This window comes from Bactrocera oleae, chromosome 3 (assembly GCF_042242935.1).
Source record: "Bactrocera oleae isolate idBacOlea1 chromosome 3, idBacOlea1, whole genome shotgun sequence".
In the NCBI taxonomy this organism is placed as follows: domain Eukaryota; kingdom Metazoa; phylum Arthropoda; class Insecta; order Diptera; family Tephritidae; genus Bactrocera; species Bactrocera oleae.
This window is the reverse complement of record NC_091537.1, coordinates 71,271,657-71,286,995: the sequence shown is the minus strand read 5'-3', so window position 1 is coordinate 71,286,995 and position 15,339 is coordinate 71,271,657. Positions and strand designations below refer to the sequence as shown.

The window sequence follows — 15,339 nt, the reverse complement described above, 5'->3', positions numbered from 1 at the left end:
TAAGTTCGCCACGCTTGAGCCTATTTCTCATTCCTGAAAGATAATGAAAACAGTCTTTTAATAATAGGCGATTTTTCAACTTCTTCAGAAAGTTCTAGGTATAAATAAAGACACCATAATTTATTTTTCGGGATATCAGGAAGGGTATGGATCTTATCTGGTCTCTTTCCTTCCAAATAAATTTTTTTTTTCGTTTTGGGGTAGAACATTTTTTCGTTTCAATTTTATACCACTGAACTGGAAATATTCATCTCGGGGTATTCATTTTTAACTACTCGAAGTGACCGAGATAGTGGCTCTAATTCGTATAAAGATAAGCTTTCTCTTGTTCTGTCGAATTTTTTAGTTCTCTCGGCATCTCTTATAAGTTTTGGTCGGAAGTGCACACGAGTTAAACTTATATACTATCAATAACTAAGCTCTAGTTTAACGTTCTATTGACTAAACTTTTACGCGCAAATATGCAGCCGTTGAAAACTGGAGAAACTTTTTGTTTGCTAAAATAATTCTTGTTCTCCTCTACATAATTTGTATATACTTATACTTACTCTCTTTTCAGTTTTTCCTAGAAATACATGCATTAAGATATTCTGAAGGTTTAGGTTGTCAAGCTTTAGTTTTTTTTTTTTTTTTTGATTAGATAACTTTATTAAAGTACTAAGCCCCATCGCTGCTGCTATCTCAGATGCTTATGTGCGAAAATAATGACCTTGAAAATACTAATATACATATTTTAATATTCATAAGTCTGCCACTTGTTGAAATTATGCTGACATCTGCCACAGCCAGCGGGAAGGTGTCTGCTTAAGTGCCTTTTGCCACCAAAACAAAGCGAATTGCCACATAAAAAGTGCCTTCCGTAGATTTAACACAAGTTTATGAAAGTAGTACCATTTATATTGTAACGGTATCAACGCCACGTTATGAGCTTTCACCACTTTTCTTTTATTACTTTCTGTTACAGTAAATCTAGAACTAGGAAGCACGTAGAAGCATACTTACAGGCGGAGAAAGTTTGTGCACATCGTGCAAAACCACTGCTCACTGAGCAGTACCCCACGCTCCATCAATCTAGCTGCTAAAGTCAATAGAAAACCTCAAAGAACAACAATAATTACCGCACACTTTTATTTAATAGCTGAGCACTTTTCCATTTAGGGAAGTTTTTTTTTTTGTTCTTTGTATTCAAGCTAAGCACGCACGTTCGTCTTTTTCGGTCAATTTTATATATTAAACCATTTGGTTAGTGTGTGTATCTTGAGAATAAATCGCTCGCCGTTAAAAGAGTTTATAGAAGGCATTCATTGAAGTCCGGAATAACGTAAGTGGTATATGAAAATAGCAACCACAATAACAATAATAAAACTAGTAACAACAACACACAAGTAGTATGAACATTACGTGAAAACTCATCTAAGGGCCGTCGTAAAAGGAAAGATTTTCCCATACAAAATCTTACGAGCTTTCTAGCACATTTCCACTTTATTTACGACCTTGCATATTTTAGCATGTACTCTTGTACTCTCAACTTGCGGCATCAGCGTACGTTGTGAGTGTCTGTGTTGTTTAGGTGTTATTGTATTTCCTGTGTACTATATTTCACGTGTAGGCAAAATAATTTCGATTTTGTTGCCATTTTCTTTCTTGGCTGCTGATTTTTGCAAATTATTGGGTTTTTAAACACATTATTGGGCTTTAAAATAAGAAATTCACATCTACCTATGAAAACAGTCATAAGAAGCTTGTAGAGCAGGTATGACGGCAGTTTGCATTTCAAGGTTAGCTACATATTTGTTATTTATATTGAAACCTTTTCAAAAGCACTGATTTTGCAAATTATCAAATAATATTTCTGTGTTTCTTCTTGTAGTTTTAAAATCAAATCGCAACGCCGTAAAACCTTATTACATTAATTAATAATCTATACCCAAATATAAGCATTGATTATTAAATCATGTCCCTTATATGATTTAGCATAAATTATTATAAAATGCTTTTTTACATTTTTAAACTTAAAAACTTCATGCAAACAATACTTTACATCAGGCATTTGCCTGTAAAATTTTCTTCATGCCTAATTGTAAAACTAGAACCTACAATTTTGGTAACAAGTGACCACCTCATTAAACAATTGTTTTATAATGACATGTGTTTTAATAAATTTATGTTCTTTAAGTAATTTTTATTTAGCATCATATTTTATATTACACTTATTTTATTCAATAATTGTGTGTATGCGGTAAGACTTATTCAATTCTTTTCCACTATTCAATTATTATTATAGAACTAATTGACACCAAAACTCGTAGGAACACTGACGGATGGACAGGACTAAATCAATTCAGATCTTCATCGTCAACAATTCAGTATGATAATTGGTACCCAAATTTTCTATTTAAATTATTTACAAGCATAAAATATTGCACTGCTGTATTAAATTAGCCTCCAACACACAGAGGAGATTTCCGCCAATCTCTTGCTTCGGCTAGGAGGAGACGGAGCCGACGTTGTCCTATTTCAAGAGCCATCGCTAAGTGCCAGTGGTATTTGTCGGATAAGGTAGCCATAGGCTGTTGGCTGCCAGCAATACAGGTTGAACCTGAGCTTGTTTGTTGGTCAGAAGTGAATTCAATATTTATACTCTGGCAAGATGTGGCTACAGAATACAATAGTTTTGTTATATATGTATGTGTGACACCTAAAACTAATCGAGATAGATATGAAGTTACAAGTATATATATGTATATAAATGATCAGGATAACGAGAACAGTAGAAATTAGGGGGACTATTTGCACGTCTGTCCGTACAAGCTCAACCTTGAGTAGAAATTAAGATATCTTGATGAAACTTGGTATACATGTTCTTTGGCAACATTAGAAGTTTGGTATTGTAGATGGCGTAATAGAGCCACCGCCACGCCCACAAAACGCCATTAATCGAAAATCTCTAAATTGCAATAACTAAGCAGCAAATTAAGATACAAAACTGTTATTCGGTTCAACGAATCATATTAAGGAGGAGCACTTCTTAGTATCCCCGCCGCTAATAGGTTTAATGTATATATTACATATCTCTCAAAACAATAGAGCTATATGACCCAAATTTGCACAGGATAAAAAATTTTGACACCTCTTATGACAGTGCGAAATAGGTGAAATCGGATGATAACTCAAACTAGCTAAAGGTGTGACAAATGCGTCAGAGATATAAAATTTTATATGAGCCGATGTCAAAATGAAATGCTGGCGTGGCACCGCCCACTTTTAGGAGAAATCACATATCTCCGCATGTGCACGACCGATATCGACAAAATTCGGTAATTATTATTATCCTGACGATCCTATGTTATATTGTGAAAATGAGCGAAGTCGGTCTACAACCACGCCTACTTCCCATAAGCAAAATTTTAAATTCCATCTGAGTTTTTCACTTTTCAGTATACAAATCAAAGTTATACGAATATATCGAGAACAACCTTTGCACAAATAGTGCCTTTGTGGTATACCGTTTCAAGTCTAAATATTGTCGAAACCAGACTATAACTGTTCAAGCACCCAGTTACCCGGGAGGAGGGAACCCGGTGCCTGGTGATAATTTCTCACTGGAGAGAGCCTCTTAATGATAATAACATGTCTGAATGTCAAAAATGGTTTACTTTATACCTCGTATATCGGCCAATATGTGAGTTATCATGACAAATGAGGTGGGTGTATTTTTCTACTAATGGTGCATTTTTGTGTCCAAGATAAATAAAGTCGGGTGTTGGTGTACCCCTATCTACCACATACCTTATACCATATATGGCGGTCAATATGTAAAATATCTTAGCAAAATTACTGAGCGTATAATATTGGATATTATTTCTTTTAATGCCGAAAATATGAGAAATTATACAAGACTACAGTGGGGCATAAATGAGTACACGTGTGTGCTTCGAGTATTTATTTCTGCATGATAGTAGAACTAGAAAGTTTGTTTCCCCTTAGTTCATGTTCGATTCTAAACAAAATTGTTAGTAATACAAAAATAATATTATATATAAAATTCTAAGAAAAAATTAAATAAAACTAAAATAATTCCTATGTACTCATTTATGCACCCGTTATGCTTTCAACAAAAATTATCAAAGTTTGTCGGACGGAGGAAACACATACTACAACTTTTCCAGCTGTTTCTCAGCACAAGTACATTCACTGTAATTTCTAATTGAATAAGGAATCCTAAAGCTAAAAAGAGTAAAAGCTATCAATAATCAAGTGATAGTCACATGGGAATATCGAAATATTAACATGTTTAAAGAGAAAAGGCAAATAAAACCAAATTTCAAGAAGAAGAGTTAACAACAGAAACCGGCAAAAGTACAAAGGGCGTTTCAACAAGGAAGCCTTATTTGGTAATTATTTAAATAACGAATAATTCTTTTAAATATATCTATAGATAAAAACCAAAGTGAAAATTTAACAAAGGTAAGTTTTTTGATTTGAGTTTTACTTTTTATAAATAAAAATTTTATTGTTGTGGATTAAGAAGTTGAGGAAGATGCAGAGAAATCCTGACCAAAATCGAAGTAATTGAAACAATTATGCAATTCACGTGAGTTTATTATAATTTAATATCTTATTTTAAGTATCATAATGTAGTTGGTTTATTGATGCATTCAATAATTTTTTTTTTTGGTTTCCATTATATGAACATACATGTATATGCATGAATGTGCGTTTGGGTGTTTTATATAATAATAATATTTAATATAATAATAATAAATAAAATACAAGTGAATTGTGCATGTAATAGGCAGTATACGCTGCGTTACTCACCGAAGCAGGGCATGGATATACAAGTACTACACCTGATATTTGTCGTACTTACATACACGAAACTTGGAACTCTGTGACAACATTCATAATGACAATATTCGAAACGCATTGAAGACCCTAAGGCGCAGCACAACAAGAAACGAGCTGTGAAATTCTATAGGAAATGAAAGTGTTAAGGCGTATGCTGAGCTGACAGCAATGTGTCGTCAACGTAGTAAGTACTAAGAGGCAAACCCAAATAAATGATGGGCAATAATTAATTTTTCTTCGGAGAATTGCGAAGCCTCTGATAAAATAGCAGAGATAGCGACATGTGCGGCGGGTAAAGTTTGTGTAACTAAGGATGTGGTCGCGAGTACTACATAACGTTACATAACGAAATTAGTTTTTAGGTAAAAACAAACAAATGTATACCGAAAAACAAAAATACAAAAAACACAAAAAAAGACACGACAAGACAACGAATGCATTATTTGATATTACCTAAAATTAAAAAAAATTTAAGCAACACAATAAGGATTATTAAATGTTACTTTAAGTAGTACGAAATATGGACCGGTGATTAAAATGGCAGCCCTTGAATCATTGATCTTGAATTGACCCCCAATGCTGAACCAAATTTACGTCGGATCTTCTTGGAACCTTTCAAGAGTCCATACGTCAGTCCAAGTTGCTGCGAACGGCGCCGAATCGATTCTCCACGGTCTTCGTGTACACTCTCAGCTACGGCCGTTATATTTTCTTCACTGCGTGCTGGATGTGGTCTTTTCGGTCGAATATTGTCCAATAATGAATGCTGGGTCTCAAAATGGGTGATGGTGTTGCGAATAGTAAACTCAGTAGACAGATTATGTTGACCATTAGTTGAGTGAAGCGCGCGAAACACATTCTTTAAAGAACGTGAATTTTCTTAATAAAATTTAACAGTTTGTAAACATTGTTGAGGCTTAAGTCTTTCCATGATGAAATGCCCAACAATACTGAAAAATAACTAGACAGCTTGACACGACTTATGCGGGATCTGTCAAAAAAAGGTTATTGAAGCACGTAAATCTACTTGGATCACCTCTTATATACATATATGCAGAGTTATATATAGTAAAAGGTTTAGAACGGAAGTATTGATTTCTTTTCCCTCAAAAAACTATACTTGTAAAAGGAGATATCTTTATAAGTCGTTTTGGCGAGACCTGATATTACGTTCTTTCTCTGATATTACCAACTAGTACAACACTCAACATTTTTGTAAGGCTAATAAAGACACTTAGTGAATCTCAGAATTCCTTCCTCGCACACCCCAAGAAATCTCTCATTGGATGTTGCTAGCTTCATCTAGGCTTCTTTTCATACACTGGAACGAACTTGTTGAGTTATCTAAAACATATTGATTTGAATCGTCAAGAGATGATTTTGTTTCTCTACTGCCTACTCAAACGAAAGTAACATCGAAATATGTCGAAAATAATTATGCACGGATTTAAGAAGGTTAGTAGAGATAGAAGAGAGAGGATTGCGGATGGATGGAGGTGGACGTAAATAACTTCTTCCATTAAAGGTGTTCTTTAATATTATGTTAGGCATCTTTAGGAAACGGGACTGAGTATCGGACTCTAATTCATTTTTTCCTTTCTTCACCGCATTACGGCTAGGCAAAGACATAATGAAAATCGGTTTTATTGCTTTCCCCTGGAATTTTGGGCTCAACAAAATGAAATAAATGTTATATGCGTCTCTTTTGCTAAATAAGTAGTGAAGCCTCTTCTGTTTGGTTGAGTCTCATTCGCATGACTTTAAAAATATTTTAAAATGAAAAGCTAAGCTATAAACATTGTAAGGAAATTTTAGATATAAACGTTATAGTAAAAACAAAGACTCAGCTGTGTTAATTCAGAAATCTCACTGCTATAACAATTTTACCCAAAATAAAATATATCAAACCCTTAGGATAATTGACAGGTAAATTGTCAGAAAATAATATTTGTGGTTAGAAATGGGTTTATCAATTTTTAAAGTATTCTCATAAACAGATTGCAGGTACGAACATATCTTCCAATCAATGCCTGCTTGAGCGCTCAGCCTAACACACTAACACACTTTCTAATACATGTACACACATAGCCATACGAATATACCTTTCTTATTTTAGCCTTCTTATTTAAGAGGGGTTAAATCGCACAGCCAACACATATGTTGTTGTGAAAGAAAACTCGAATTAATTTATTTTATTAGATGTTTATACAACCACATTCGTACGAATGAGGTGTAATTTCAAAACAATATTAAACAAAGAAAAGTGAACCAGGCATCATCTACTTATTGGTATGCAGTAACAGTCATAAGCTAACCCTCTTTTGTAAACAATCGATCATTCTTACAATCTTGACGCGACATATCGTAAAGAAACCTCAAGAAACTACTAAAATGAACAATAAAATTTAAAGCAGTAAAGTACCTACACGACCCTCGCTAGATCGGAAACCTTTTATTTTATGTACGTACACTTTGGGAATTTAATATTTGGTTTCAACCATGAACTCACTGCTAGTAATATCACGGAAACTAAAATTAAACAGTTGGAATCGCTAAAACGTGATATTAAGTTCGATTGTATGCTTTTTTTTTTGTTCTTTTCTGGGAGTCCAACACAATGGATCAGTGAAAAGTAAAGAAAAGACGATTAGTCCAAATTCCTAACCGTTAACGCCATTTCTTTATCTGAATATGTGAATGTTTGTTTAAAAGCCCAGAATGGTTCTAGTCGCACGAACCATTTATTATGTTACGACATAATATTTAATACTAAATAACTAAAGAATACTTCAAAATATTTCCATGCGAAAAGGAAGCTCTTTTGTTCTACAATTGCTCGTATAGTCTTGTTTTAAATTCGTTTGCACTGTGTTTCTATTTGACCTATGAACATATTTATAAGAGTATATAACGGACTTAACGATTGTAGGCAGGTGGTCTGTAGCATCCAAACACAAGCAGAAACAAGAAAAGTGGGTTTGGTAGAAGATAGTATGACTTATTCAAATATTGGGTATTCCGTTCTAATATAGTAGATCTTCTCTCTGCGAAGAGTTAAACCATATAAACCTATATAAACAAAGTTGATATTTTAAACCAATTATGTCACTGGCCTACCTACTATTTATCATGTAGATCAATAAGCATATTCATTGAAAATACTGTACAGTAATATCAATGTTTTTTAAAGTAAAGTATGAGAAGAATGTTATGTACCGAATTTGGTTGAAATCGGTTAAGCAGACCTTAAGATATGGGTTTTCACCTAAAAGTGGGTGGTATAATTTTACACGCGATTCCTAAGTCATCTTATAACATCCCGAAGATAAAATTTAATGTCTCTGGGGTGTTCAGTGCTTGATTTATCGCGCTTTTAGTATTTTTTATCAAAACCGTTATATGAGGAGTGAGCGGAGTTGCCACCCGATTTTGCCAATTTTCACACTATCCACAAATGTACTAAAAATATTTTCTCTCAGTGAATTTTGTTATTATAGCTTTAGCGGCTTAGGAGATATGCACATTAACCTTTTTAGGGGCAAAACCACGCCCACTTTGAAAAAAAAATTTAACTGCAGATGCTTCTCCCTAGTGTGATCCTGTTTCAAAATAACAGTCTTGTAGCTTATTGTGGAGCTTAGTTATGGCAATTTATTTGTTTTTGATTAATGGTGTTTTGTGGGCGTGGCAGTGGTCCTACGGACAGACAGCCACCCGGATTTCAACTCGTCTCGTCATCCTGATCATTTATATATGTATAACCTTTTATCTAACTTGATTAGTTTTAGATGATACAAACAACCGTTAGGTGAACAAAACTGTTATACTCTGTAGCAACATGCTGCGAGAGTATAACTAGTTCGAATGTAACCTCAAATATTTTTCGCTAACATATATTCTGAGCCAACTTTATTCCTGCAGGTCACTTAACTGTACAGATCGGCTTCTAGACTACTCTTGTCTGCCAAGTTCTTTATAGCTGCACACTTAATTTCAATTATGTAATAAATAAAACAAGTACTTGTGTTCAATGGAATGTCTGCATATTTGGTCATCGCTTTGCCCATCTTACAATAGTATTGAGTTAAAGTATTCATATAGTATTTATATGTATGTAAGCCAACGATATTCTGAGACGTGAAATTTCAAAATTTACGCAAATGAATTTACTTTAAACTAAATATTTAAAAATACTTTACGAGAAAGTAACTAATGCAGTATTTATGTATTTCGTAAATATAACTAACAATATAGAAAAGTATAATTTCTCCACTAACACAGTGGCATAGTCGTTATGGAGAAACCTATCAACATTGCATATAGTAATGTATTTTTTGGTGTCCCTAGAAATAAATTGCATAGTTCCTGTTCTGAAGTGGACTTTGAATTAGAACAGCTATAATACTACTTTGATACATGCTAGAGATGGAAGGTTCTTTAATATAACCAGTGGTTCCGTCTTTTGAAGTGTCTCGTTCAATATGGGTAAACAAACTTAATACACTATTTAAAGAAAGTTTTAGGAACCATAATCTACATTTCACATTTTTAAGGGATAAAATTCGATATGCGGTTTCTCTACTAAGTCTGCATAAAATCTTCTACTATTTGACCTCTCATCAAAGTCCATCTATAACCACACAAAAGTATCATAATTGTCAGAAACTTATTTATAATTCAAGCATTGAATATACCTGTGATTTATTCATTTATATCATTCCGATGCAGACGAGTCTAACAATTATAATTGTGACATGTATTCGGACAGGTCTTACGCATTTGCTCGATTTACATAATTAATTCGCTGTGATAACTATTTTGTAACTCTGTTAACAATTCACGAATTTATTGGGTTTTAGTAATTTTGGAATGTTAAAAAACTTTACACCGTAGAATGATATTCCTGGGGGGTGAGACCGAGAATCCGAACGCTTTGCAAGTTAAGGGCCATCTTAATGTACATGGGAAGACTATACTCCCAGCAAAAAAATATAGCAAAAGCAATGCCCCGAGCTTACTTGTTGAGAGTGCACGTATAGAAAAAGCAAAAAACAGAAATTCTCAAATTCAAAGCCTCTGTGTCCTTCTGTCAGAGAAAATAACTCGGGAATAGAATTTAAATCCATCAGGTACAATCCTCAAATTTTTATATTGATTGCTCATAACAAGAATAGCTTGAGTCTTTAGGGTTGCCGATGTCAGCATAAACTTTTGTTTATAACGACACCGATTGGATGTAGAACTTAGATTTTAAAAGTGCTAAATATATTCTATGCGTTTTAAAAATAAAGTTGATACAGTCACGGCATCACATATGTTTCGAATTGGTATGATTTTGTGAAGTCAAGAAATAAGAAATACTTTCCATGGAATGAGCTTTCACAATATTACATAATAAGTTCTCGTGCAGATATTGTCTGTAATATCTGAAGACTGCATTTAAGTTCTGCAGGAAAAATTTATTTCTGGTTAGAAATTAACAGGATTGTTTAGAGACGATTGTAGCAACATATACAGCGATTTTTATCAGCATTTAACCAGATTATACCATTATATGGGAGTCGAGACTCTGTTTCGTAGCGAATGGGAGCGATATATTCTATGGATAATACTTACGAATTTACAATGAAACCCGCTCTATGAAAGTTTTAATAAAACAGAATGTTTTCTGGATGCTGATTCTACTTTTCATAAAGTTTTTTACTAGATGTACATAAGTTTAGCTATATAAAAGATGCAATCTGATACGCATGTGCACTCTTTCGTAACTTTAAAAACACGGCATGTAGATCCTTCGCCCAGGAGCTATGCAACAATAAAATCGATTTTCCTTTGAATTTGCATTTTGGGTTCGTTAACAGAAGTAAAAAAAAGCATTCGATTTTAAATGCAAATTGGAGGTAAAATTTGTTGCGAAACACAAAAAATATTACAAGGCGAATATTTATTTTTGTGCAATAAAAAATGTTGAAGGTAGCCGTAGGAAGGGGAGTAAAACAAAGTGTGCGATGCAATGTATTGTTTAGACTTACTCGGTTAAAAAGAAGCAAAACACCATTTCCCGAAAACTAGCACATACAAGTATTTTCAAAACCACCCAGAGTGCGTTATTCTCTCACTGGCTTTGAATTCCATAGCAGTTCTTATGAGTACTCCACAATACAATGAGTCTACAATGAAGGGATTACCAGTTGTATCAGTTGCCACAGAATACCACCGACTGACGTCAGTCTAGCAGTACCTAGTTAATTTCAGAAATATTTCAAGCATCTACATAAACTACAGTTACAATACCTACTAACATTTTTCAACTTAATCATAAACAAAATCGAACAAAAAAATCACAAATATAGAATATCGTGTAATAATATTTAAAAATTTTATATCATCAAAATCATCAAGTGATGAAGCACATTTTCACCTTGATGGGTTTGTTGATCGGCAAAATGGCCGCTTTTGGGGTTCTGAAAATCGATATGTAATTGTCGAGAAACAAATTCATCCACAACGTGTCACTGTTTGATGTTGATTTTGGGCTAGGGGCTTTAAAGGAGGAGATTCAGCGTGTGTGTATGGAAAGCCGTAGAGGCCATTTGCCATTTGCAATGCATTACTCCATAACAAAAGTATTTTATGTAATTTATGATATAATAAAAAAATTACAATCGATAAACTGAAAACTGTGTTTTCTATTTAATTTTAATCTGTCAGGGATACCCTTTATATGAGAGACATGACAGATTTTTCCATATATAACCTATGTTAGTAATTAGAAAAAATTCCTATAAAAACTATGATTAAAAGTTTGCATTTCTGTAAGAAGATATGTGTACTTATATAGTTTGTGACGCGAATATTAATTTTGCATATAATTGATCCGATTTGTATGCGGAATTTTTTAATGACTTTGTTGAGACACCTACTTTATTCCAGTTATTTAAGGCAAGTATTCACAAAAAAGGAAGGATAAAATTGAATCAGATATACAAACACTATATCCATGTTACAGCACCCGCTATACACGATAGCGATACATAGTTTTATTATGTGTGTGTTTGTACATACGTAGAAGAGTTAAAACACGTCAAGTAAACCCCCCATTTTCCACTTGATCATCGAATTTGAATGAAGTTCTTTTGGATCGATTTTACTATTCATATTGTTAATATTGTCTGTAAATTTACTCACAACATTTGTTGAAACATTCTTTATTAGTTGAGACTTTCTTGGTTTGGATTGGAAGTTCACCAATTTCCGTGAAAAATTTAATAACCTTATCAATTTTTTATTTGTTATCTACCGGTTTGCAATGAAAAGTAGGATCTTTTTCTTCGTCATCTTCGATCACATCATTTGACTTCTCAGGCTTATTGACTTTAGGACTTTTATACACCGATAATTCACCAAGAATTTCAGGTTTTCGGCCTGAATAAATAGTCCGTTTATATGAATTGCACATATAATTCCCAATAAAATGTTTAAAATCATGAGCGCGGTTTTTTGTTATTAAAACTAAGTTTTTAATGACCTTTTTATGATTTTTTTTGTTAAATGGATTGCAGCATTTCTTAACGAGGTTCATGATTAATTATCAACGAAATTACGAATGCCCCGAGATATTCCTTTGTTGTTCACATAGATACTGGGACATAAAATATTAAGATGCTTTCATATATATTTCTTTTAACCGCAGAAATATAATTAATTTAAGGATGTTTTATAATGAATAGAATAAAATATGGGGTAAAAAAATTATGGATTTTTAATACTTAAAGACAAGAAGAAAAAAGGAGAGGTCAATAAAATTTTCATTTGTTAACTTAAAAGTTAATTAATTATATGAAAAAAATAAAAATTTAAATTGGTACATATATTCTCAAAGTACATGTATTGAACTATAACTCCTGAAAATTTCTTAAAAAAATCACAAATAGTTTTCTAATTATTAATTTTTTAACTAAAAGCAGTAAAATTTTTCAATTAAAAAAAAATGTTTGTTAAAATTAAAATAAAAAACTGAGCGGGGGATTACTTGTTCATGGTGACTACTTTATACTCCCATTCAAATTCGATGATCAAGTGGAAAATGGGGGTTCACTTGACGTGTTTTTACTCAGAACTAAGCGGCTAGCAAAGATCGAGTTAGATGTGAAGTTCAACTAAACAAGTTAAAGAACTTTTTTAATCGACTCCAATTAAAGTTGAATACGCAGGAGCAGAACGAAAGCATATGAACCGAAATTAATGAATACAAAAAACCTCAATAACTGCTATGTATGCATGCGCTATAAGAACAACAGCACTTCTCAATACTTTAATGTAATAAATCGAATAGAAAAAACTCAATTGTTTGCCTACTAGTTAACGCATGCAAATACTTCCATTTACGACTTTACTGAGTGATGTCTATTGTAATCAGTAGAAAATTCTGTTAAAATCAATTCGATATTTGGAAAACTTCTTGGAAAGATTATTCACTAAAGCCATATTAATGAACTAAGTTCTTTATGAAGAAATGTTGAGGACAAAAATTCGTTTCTTAATAAATTTGAAGGATAAAGGAGTATTACCACAGAGGAAACAGTTAAGATTTCGCCTTGTGATATAATGCAATAATGATACAGTTGGTGGCATTATCAAGTTTCTTAGAAGTTAGAAGGAAAGAAGAGAAATGGAGAGTTTTTAGTTTAAACACTTCATGCACTTAAAGTATTAGAATTCAGCGAATTACAAAATTAGTCCTTGTTATTAATGTGATACAAAATTTTCAATATATACGAATTCTGTGACTAAAATAATATCGAGACCACCTCTGCGTATACGTAACTTTTTATTTCGCATATCCTTTTCTGTTATCGGTAATTAAGTAAAGTTAATGAGACCAGTTCAATGTATCAAGCAAATTGTAGATTATTAGTATTTACAAAATATAAAGCACCTGAATCTTTTTGAAATACCAACAAAATCCACCTGAAAGTAGTTCAATATTGTTTGATATAGAAAACTACATAGACATGAATTGAAAATATGTATGAGTCATTGAAAATGAAATTTTAGCCTCAAAAAACGTTTTACTAATTAAAAATTGATTCACTCCCTATTGGATTAAAGCAAGCCTTAACACATATATATATATACCTTAACATACATATTCTTTGGTACAGCAAAACTATTGATATAATGATTTATCACACTATAAAAAAGTATACCTATCAAAATAATGAGAAAGTGTTTTTGAAAACTTCTGTAATAAATGTTAGCTTAGAAATGAGTTACCCAGACTAAAGTCGTCTGGCAATCTTCGTGACATATAAGTAACTCACTTACTAAGAACCACATTCCACTAATGGAGATATCACTTATAAAATATCGGAATCAGATCGCAAAAACAGCTGCATTACTTCTACGCAACTTTTTATATTTGAAAGAAGTGCCTGCTAAAATAATATTGTTCATCTTCTACATACAATTTATTATACACTAAAATACAATAAAACTTGGTAAATCAAAACCATAAGCAAGAAATTGCTGAGTCTTAAACTTCCTTTTCTTAAAGGGGACAGCATTGTTCCAAAAATAAGTGCCCCCAGAAAAGTTTTCTTAATCGTCTCTCGTTTGCCATTCATTAATTGCCTTATTTTTGATAATTACTTTTTGGTCTGTGAAGTATTTCATGATCCCCAGCTTTGTTAAAGGAAGACCATAGGACAATTTTGAACATAAAGTTTCTACATCGTTGTTCTTTTAAACCAACCGAATATCACACTAAACAATCCAAAAATCTCTTATTGCTGGTGCAAGTTGTGAGCATATCGGTAACTTGTTCAATTACAATTTCGATGCAGTTGGGTTGATAAAGTTTAATACAGTGCCGATAGCAGTTTTGCTTTAAAGTCGATCCCATCGAGGCAAGATGAAGATGGTTACAATAAGTATTCTCGTGCATTTTTGTGCTTTTTATCCTTATTACTAATTTCGTTTTTGAGCTTAGCAACGCTTAAATCAAAATTGTAGCGAAATTTTTAATTGTGTTCTTTTATACCGATGTTTACCTGCTCACAATTTTCGCTTTTTGTAAACACCAGTTCTTGACAACTTCCTGCCTCATTTACTTTTTGTATATTGTTTGTTACAACAAAAAAGCCAGATGTTGCAGTTACTCATTCGGAATTTCATTGTTTATCTCATCGAGCTTCCACTCCCTTTATTTAGACATCTTCTATCCATTTTGTTTTTAGCTTAAGCTTTCTATTTTGGTTTTTTTTTTGTGTGTGAGCGCGTGGGCGTATTCCGTATACTTTTTATAATTTTTTGTTTTTGTGATTCAATTTTTTCATTCAACTTATCTCGTTGTAACATCATATTTTGTTGTCAACAACACAAAGCACAGCTTTTTTCTTGGTAATATGTGTTTTAAGTGGACGAGTATCCTTGGGGAAAGATATATGTAATTAAATGGTTATATGATTGGTGTTTAGTAAAAATTAAAGG

At 32.7% G+C, this 15,339-nt stretch overlaps 1 long non-coding RNA gene across 1 annotated transcript in view; it reads right to left on the bottom strand.

Moving 5' to 3' along the window:
* LOC106616379 (uncharacterized) overlaps positions 1-15,339 on the bottom strand; it is a 384,138-nt gene that overhangs the window by 321,585 nt on the left and 47,214 nt on the right. The window lies entirely within an intron of this gene.